Source organism: Leptonotus elevatus, chromosome 1, assembly GCF_054856555.1.
Source record: "Leptonotus elevatus isolate MCC_2025b chromosome 1, RoL_Lele_1.0, whole genome shotgun sequence".
NCBI lineage: Eukaryota > Metazoa > Chordata > Actinopteri > Syngnathiformes > Syngnathidae > Leptonotus > Leptonotus elevatus.
Window position 1 is genome coordinate 26,195,623 of NC_141239.1, and position 9,026 is coordinate 26,204,648.

At 40.5% G+C, this 9,026-nt stretch overlaps 1 long non-coding RNA gene across 1 annotated transcript; it reads left to right on the forward strand.

Moving 5' to 3' along the window:
- Nucleotides 1-2,941: 2,941 nt before the first annotated feature.
- Nucleotides 2,942-8,649, forward strand: LOC147181417 (uncharacterized). Its single transcript, XR_015096206.1, has 3 exons — nucleotides 2,942-3,086; nucleotides 7,021-7,101; nucleotides 8,149-8,649. It is a non-coding gene; the product is annotated as an uncharacterized LOC147181417 (long non-coding RNA).
- Nucleotides 8,650-9,026: the final 377 nt, after the last annotated feature.

Consider the following 9,026-nt stretch of genomic DNA (forward strand, 5'->3'; position numbering starts at 1 on the left):
CAGAAGCAGCAGAAGGTTACTAGTAGGATGCAATTTGTATTTGGCCCTCAGCTCAGTCTGGTCATAAGCACAGGTTTCAAAGTCAACATATACAGTCTTTGGGATGGTAGCATCGCTGAGGAAAATGCACCGAAAAGGAAGACGTCATAGAGACAAGGCGTTTTATTTTCTTGGTGCCAAATAACAAGTTTGCCTCCGAGCTAATCCTCTGTTTTGACATCTTACCACTTTGACCTCAAAGTGCAACAAACCCTCGGACGGGCACGCGGCGAAGACAGAGAACAGCCTGACTCCAGTGACAGGCTGTCTTCCCTATGAGTTATTACATCTACAAACATTTATTGGAAGGAAATCAAGAAATGTGGGGCCCTTTTTTGTCTTGCCTCCTTATTTCTACCCACAAAATTACATTTGAGTAGTAAAAATGTTTATATTTTAAATGTTTCGGAATAGCACTTTAGCGACTATTTCAGGGAGTTGAAATAACATAAAAAAGAGACATGAATCAGTCAAAGTATTGCTTGGAAAGGGAAAATAAAAGCCTGTGTTTCAAGTAGCTATTATGAAGTCTGTCAGGAGGACACTTTTGACATGTGTTATAGCATAGGACTTGAACTGTGTAGCCAGGAACCATATTTGGTAACTTCAGTGGGTGTTCAAAGTGGAGGCCTGCACACCTTACTATGATGTATTGGTGATAAAAGGCAAATATTTCTCAATATGCCTCAAATTCTGTGGCCTATCCTCAGCTATTTGCATTTTTCTGTGTTCCTTATTTAGCCCCGTTTCCACTTCAGGACGTTTGGGTATAGGGAGGGGGGGAAGGGTCTTACACAGGAACCGTCCTCTCAACCGGCCCGCTTGTGGCTGCCTCCACTGCGGAGCGCGACCCATTTCGTGACGTCACGAGTTTAGATTGACACGTAATCACCGTGCGTAGGTTTCGCCCGTGACGTCACCCAAGCATGGTGCAAAAATCAGAACGGCAAATGAGGAAAGAGGAAAACGTGAGACGGTTGCCTTTTTTCTGCTTTTTATTTTTGTGTACTTGTCGTGGATGGATGGCTTGAGTGAGAGGAGACGGCGTCTGGATGAAGAATTTGAAATGGCTAACAGTAGAGTGGAATGAAAATAGGCAAAAGATTATTAGGAGAATCCTTTTGGTGGAAGAGACTTTAGCCGAGAATGCATCATTGTCGCACATGAAGGTAAGATATTTTAGCCAATCAGCACCGGAGCCCGATCGGGAGTTTATTGGGCCGACGGAGTACCTACCCTAGAGTAGGACCTCCACTCATCCACGTAAATTCCTATAAATGTGACCCGGTCGGGAAGGCTCCTGCAGTGGAGACACGCACATGCACGGGGCTGGCCCCGTAAATTTACCCCAAAGTTCCTGCGGTGGAAACGGGCCTTTTGACAGCCTAAGATGTTAGAAGATGACACCAGCAAAGTATTGAAATAATCCATCTTGTATCTCAGGGAGGAGCTAAATTAAGCCTAAACAGCTTGTTAGTGGAGGAAGTTAGTTGGTTAGTTAGTTATCAAAGTCAAGTTATTTGTCAGCCATTTATTCTTCAGGTTAATGTTGTAAAATTAATTTAACATGATTATGTGTTTCAGGATTATAGTTTGTGGTATAGGCTACTTATATTTCTAACTATGAAGTCACTGTTGTGAAAGTTTATATTCGTCAACTCTTTACTGTCAATAGGCAGGTGTGGAAAAGGGTCCTGTCGAGCTTGTGTGGGAATTTCATGTTTGTAAACCACTGTAATGACAAATGGGCTCCTGAAGATAGTGGTGTTACATTTATTTGGATTTGTGATTCGCATAACTTTTGAGAAAAAGATCAAGAATAGATGGTGAAACTTGACTTGTCATGTCAATTATGAGGTACAGAAATGCCAACACGTTGAAAGTATGTATGTATACATATGTAGAATATGTGTAGTGAAGTGAAGTGTCAAAGTTATTGTTTTCCTTGAAAGTTTGTTTTCTCCACTTTTTGGTCAAAAATATGTGTTCTTGGTGAAACTGATTGATTTTCATAATTTCTTGTTCAAGTTGCAGAAGTAGCTAAAATTGTCATTCAGCACCCGGGAAAAGTCACCTCTCGACAGTCGAGGCAAAAGTTCAAATTTGTTACTTCGCGGAGGAGGGACCCATTAAAGTTCAGTCTGGACTAAGGGTTCCATCCCATCCAATCAGAGACAAGAAACAGATGAGCAGTGACATGGTGACACCATGGCTGAGGAGAAACAGACTGGTGTTCACTTCAAAGAGGCAGAGCAATGCTTAAAAAAAAAAAAAAAAAACTACTACAAAAGTTTATCGCATGAAAGGAAATGGCTTCTCTTCTAGTCGCCGTCTTGAATAAAAGTTTTTGACTTGAGAGGTGTCAGCGTGTTTTAAAGGATCTTTGTGCAGTTAGCCACTTTTTTACTAGCGACTGCCACCTCTGGCTCAAAGCGTAACTGCAACATCTGTGTCAGGTTCGTTCATGGTGCGTGTGCGAGTAGGTGCACGATCTTAAAGCGACAGCCACAGTTGACAAAGACATGACTTCAAATGAGGTAAGACAACCCCCTCCCCTCCCCTCCCCAAAGAAACTGTGGAGTGTGAGGGTCCGCACATGCTACTATAAAGGTAATATATATATATATATATATATATATATATATATATATATATATATATATATATATATATATATATATATATATATATATATTCCAGGTTTTTCATTCCTTGTCCCATAAATGTGGTAGGAAGGAACAAAACAATCAGACAGCAAGGCTACACCATTCATGTGTTCATTTTTGCCGCTGATGCATTCCACAGCTTCCTTTGATTCCCTTCAAATGTGACACTCATGAAAGAGGAATTAAAGCCGAGGATGACAAAAACACGGCACAAATTACAAGGCTTTGTGTTTACTATTCTGAGTTCCAGTCCAAGACTGAGTGCAGCAGTAGGCTCGTTTCTCTCTTTCTCTCTCTCTCCTCCAGAAAGGCAGAAAGAAAATAACATGGCAAGCCAACTGGAAGTACAGAGAAGACGAAAGAAGAAAGGCCATAATTTGAGTTAAGTATGAGGAGAATCAAGAGCGCTAATATGCTCATCTTCATTTGTGCCTCACATGAGAGCCCATGATGACTTTCTGCTCTTGTTTAGCGCGACATGTTATTCCTGTGATGCCTTAAACGCCAGTGTCAAAGTGACCGTGAATGGCCTCCGCTCTGGCTTTCAACAAAGCGTCACGATCATAGCTGTGTGACACAAGAGTTCGTCAGCTTGTGCGGTTTAGCTGGCGAGCATGAGTATTTACATTTGTTTACATTTGCATGACAGAATGGATATTATGCATGCATTTTGGCAGATGCCATCTGGACATGTGGACTAAATATTACAAAGACAAAAGAACATCCACAGGAGGGGAAAAAAAAGAAGGCCATTTTGGTTGAGGGAGGGGGGGGGGGTTGTGATGGACTGAGTATCAAAGCAGACGCAGTGTACGATCCCATCACGGATGTATGTGTTAAATATCAAATTCAGTATTCCTGTCAAATTCAGTTTTTCTGTTGCAAGCCAGAAAAATCTGAATGTTTCTCACAGTCACGAGTTGGAGTAGAACAAAATATTACATACACATTTGGATTTGGGGATTTATAAGAAGACTGTTATAGCCTACAATTCGTGAGATACTAATAATGTAGTGGTTCACATAACTTTTAAAGCTTTTGTGCAGCTGCTGTGGGATAGAGTCCCACTTGATGTGCTGTTCCCAGCCACCCTGTGATTGACTGGCCTAAAACTAGTTTGAATGTATGATCAATGTTAGCCATTCATAGTGTAGTGGTTTACATAGATGACTACCTTCGTTTGGCGGGGGGAGCAACAGACCGACATCCACCATTCGTCGTTCGTTGATGGGGGAAGTCAGTGCGCACAAGGCTCTGAATATTTTTTCTCTCCTAATTTCTCATTTATTTCTTGTGGAGCAATTCTTTGTTATTGTTTTTGTAGCTAGTTATTTCCAAAGACAAAAAGCCTTTCGCACCATTTAACCATCATTGGCTCGGTGCGTAACTCATTGACATCGTTGTGCTGATTCTTTAAAAATTCTCAATTAAACCTTATTGAGCTCTTCATTAGTCCTTAACTGGAACACATCCAGTAGATTCCAACAATTGTGTTCAAATACATTGAAAAATTATTTTAAAAAGTGTGTTTTAACAAGTTTAAAGAGGATGTCAACACAAAAACATTCTTTACAATAATATGTTGTGAATGCAACCACTAGACTAAACACGGCCTTCTGATTAATATTGTGTTTGTAGAACATGAATTAGGCAGCAAAATCTACAGAGCAGCCATTTTGCCACTTGCTGTCGACTGAAAATGGCAATGAAAAATCACAGTCGCTCATATAACGATCAATCACGACTCAGCTCCAGAAAACAGGTGTGATGTGATTGATCGCGACCTGAGCCCTGAGCAACTGTCCTTTTCAGTTGACAGCAAATCACAAAATGGCCGCCCCGATAAAATAGATAAAATTACGTGGATTTTGCTTTATTAATCACAATACTGTGTTTTGACTGGCGGGGCTGCATAAAACATATTATTGTCAAGAAAATGTTTGGGTTGACTTCTCCTTTAAATATGTTTTAAGCATGTGGAAATGTTTAAAATCTATATAAGAAAGTTGATTTTCACTTATTGCAGATGAATAGGTCTGTTCACTTTATAGTGGTTCACATAGCGATGACCCGGTGGCGGGATTAGCATTTTTGTAAATAGATGGATAGGATGTGAATGCTCAGGCAAACAGCCGTGTACACATCTCTACTTTCAAACTGTGTTTTAGCGGTCTATCAGGAAGTTCCACCCGTGTTTCCTTGACCTCACTGTGCCGGAGCATTGCGGCGTTTCCCTTCCGCATATCAAAGGCCCACGTTTACAGTTATCTCTGCCGCGGAAGCAATCAGCGCGGGTGAAGGGTCAGCTCTCTGGACCAAGACGCAAACCAAAAGGACTCACCGTCGACTTCAAAGTCCAGGCATAGAAGTTTCATACTCTGGAAATCATAACCGAGAGTAGACAGTGTGCTGCAGCAGCAACAACAACAACAACAAAGAAGAATGACATCGTTTTTATTCGTTGTTATACCGCTAGCTGGTGAAACACAAAACCATGTCAAACATAATGGAAAATATTTGAGGTCTTCTTTTATTAACAGAGAGTGGCTTTGATGTTTGACGTCTTATTTGTTTTAGAAGAAGAAAGGGAATGGGGCAATATGGCATGCAACCATCTCCTTTTGGAGTGAGCAGACAAAAAAAAAAAGCCCTGCTTGCCCATTCTACATAATCAATTAAACATCAGTATTGGCCGCATCAAAGAGCAGCAGAAAATGATCAAAGTAAGGCGCCTTTTTTTGAGCACAAACCGCTTCCTGCTACTGTGTTGTCCTGCTCGGGAGCATATCGCCTTTGATTGTTTTGAAATGACAAAAGCAAAGCAAGCCTCTAAAAGACTGGATTTACACGGTGCGGTTCGACTGACACAATTCCATTTTTGTTTTGTTTGTTGGGGGGTGTCATGGCAGTTAAGGCAAAAAATAATAATCATTGCCTGGAAAACTGTTATGAAACACTTACCGAAAACAAAACATTCAATGAAAAATTGCAGCATCGTAAAAATTCCAATTTACAAAATGCAAAACACATTTGCAAATATAATAACTTAGATGTGGGTAAACCCAAAAACATGGTTGTACTATTTATTTTGGATTTTCTCTAATCCACAAAACGGTCAAAAATATATATGCACCTTAAGACCAAGGCCTTTGAGGGCATTTCTAAACATAATTCATTGGTGCACCCCACACCAGAACAATGGGAAAGTCAAAGGACGTCAGGACGATCTAAGAAAAAAAAAAAAAGTATTTTGAACACATTCACTAAAAACTCAATTGGATCAATCCATATTGGGAACAATGGTAACATACAAGGAACTCTGTTAAATACACATCTCCTGGAGCTATTGCTACACAACTGCAACTTCAACTCACTGGCTTGATCCGCACTCAGAACAATGAGAACGTCCAAACAGTTCAGCGAAGATCTAAAGAGAATTTTGGATTTACACGCAAGCTGTCTTTTGGCATCATTTGTAAACAACCACAAATTCCAGGATCATCAATTCAAGTCCATGTACATAGTTTTCTTGATTGTTGTTTTTATAAATCATTGTTGTTTAATGATTCCATGCTGGAAAAATAGCACTTAATATTAATCATTAAAGTACCCATATGAATAAAAATTATAGGCCCTTAATGGGAAGGCTTACAATGTAATTCTGACATAACTTGCTGTCGTACACCGAGAGATGCCTTACATACATGCTCTGTCTTTTGTTAGGAGCCTCACAATGACAGCTTCAAGAAAATCTGGCAAACGGCGTTCTAGCGACCGCCTTTAAAGTGAGCAGTGGACATAACACAGCTCCGCTTTTGTGAAGGCTTGGAATTGTTCACACCACTCCGACTGAACGCCAATGATAGCAGTGAAAATCAAAGCGAACAATATACTCAGTGCGGTACCACTCTCATGATCGCAAAATTTAGACCCGCAATCAAGCAACTGATGAGCTGCGGAAGGTTAAGTGGGAACAAACTGTTATTTGGCTGTGTTTCATGTGGCTGCGATATGCCGGCATATTTATAAAAAAAAAAACACACACTCAACTCACGACGCTAAAGCTGGATAATAAATTGGCTTGGGTTTTTGACCCAAAGTGAGGAATAGCGGTCCAAAAAAGCATTCCAGCAATCAAAGGCGCAAACCGCCGAGCTTCTGAAGTGTTTGGGACACACAAATGAAAGGCCATGGCATGTAATGAAGGCAGCTTATGCTTGATTGGTGTGAAACAGCGAGAGGAACACAGGCATTGAGGAAGTACGAGCATCACCAACTGGAAAGTCAACATTTCATATGATTTCATGTTGCACAGGGAACCCCCGTCTAATGCGCAGAATATACATTCCAAACCTACCCGCGTTATAGAGACACCCGAAGTGGGAAGTAACTACCGGTAAGTGCAAATATTTAATAGTTGACAGTCCATAACGTTTTTTCTTCTTCTCAGAGCTACCACAATGCAAGCTAGTAAAACAAAACTTGCTTCTGTTGCCAATTCATCAAAAAAGGTATTGTATATAATTGATGGGAAATTTTACTTCAATACATCTAAAAGTCTATACTTCTTTTCTTTCTTTTTCCCCACTTTTACTTAATTACAGGAGTTAAATCAGGACTTCTACTTTTACCAGGGATTTTTTCTTTTAACAAATATCTGTACTTTCACTTAAAGTGAGAATACATTTGTTACTTCTCTAAGAAAATATATAGATTTTTTTTTATATATGTATAGAATCACTCTCCCACATCCTTCGAATGCATTTAAAACTATTAAAACATACTTAAACATATTAAAGAACACTTTTTATAGTATTCTAATAGCACTTGTTCTCACTTTCTTAGTATCAAGAAATGGGACCTTATCACATATCATCAATTTGAGAAACTGAAAAGAAGACGCTCTTGCTTAAACAATTATCCAAATAAGAACCAAAGTGTACTTGCTTCAATCTTTTTTTCACTCCTACTTGAAGTTTACTTTAAAATTGACATAAAAAAGAGATGTCAAACTGTGAGCGTGTCGAGTGTTTGGCAAAAATTCAATTCCAACTTTGAAATTCTTGTAAAACTGGTCAAGAGAAGAGAAATTGGAATTTGGGTGCGACGTTTCTGCTAAAACGAAAAGAACAAATCCATTTAGCAAGAAGCGTGAAGTAGATGCACTTTATTTGCTTTGGTGGCCCACAAAAAAAGAAAATTTGTGGCCGGCTTTGAGTATGACACCCGTGCTTAGTGTCACTTCCTTAACCCACAACTGTTGGATCCATGTTCGTCATGTGTCCCATCCGAAGGGAATCACACGCTCGCCACTCATCAAGCACAAAAGGGCATAACAATATTATGGTGTCCACTGAGTGCCCCCACCCCTCTATTACCAACACTAGCCCAGTAAAAACATTTTCTGTGAGCGTGGGTTTGACCTACCTCTTCTTCTTCACAGATATAAAAAACACAAAGCTGAGTGTATCCCGACAGCTGCTGCCCCGGGTGCCCCTGCAGAGAACAGAAGGAGAGCTTTGAAGATCTTGACCCTCTGGAACAATAAAACGGCATCATCAAACACTTTGCTGACCCTCGGACCCCAGTGTCGGCTCAGGGTAATGCATATTAAACGGCGGGGTTCGTTCAGACTGAGGCACCTTCAAGACGGGCACATGTGATTCAAATGGCCAGATGCCAAATAACGCTGTATGTTATTCAATGGAATTATACAAAATGCTATGGTGTTTTTTGTCAAAAACAATTACCTTATTGCATTATATGGAATACTCGGCTCAAAATTTGGGTGACATCTGGACTCCGTGTGCATAGTGGGTCGACGAGACTGCAGGCTAGAGTGTGGATGTGAGCTGTGGTCGACAGCAGTTCCAGCAGTAAGTGCGCACAATTGTGTTTACGTGTTTTACTCTTCTCCCAGTGTTCAATAAATGACAGAAAGGTGTGTCACGACTCTGGCTTTTCATCTCCCCCCCCCCCCCCCAACATTTTTTTTCCTCACTAAGTGAATGTGACGTGATTAAGACCAAAAGGATAGTGTTCCATGTTGACTATGCTGTAGTGCTTGGACAGTGAAGAGAGAATTAAAAAGGTGATGTGGCACTTTAGACTGGACTTCAAACACGGGCACACCCATATGGAAATGCGTGGCTTGGAGGTAAAAGCTTTGATGACATAGTAAGTGCCTTGTAGCGCACAAGACGAAGACAAACAAACCCGCGGCTACTACTGGACTCCAGGTCTGTCCAGATTCTGATGCTGCACTTTTTCTACCTCGGGGCCTTGGTTGAAAACATAAATACATTTTTGAGCTTATGTAAC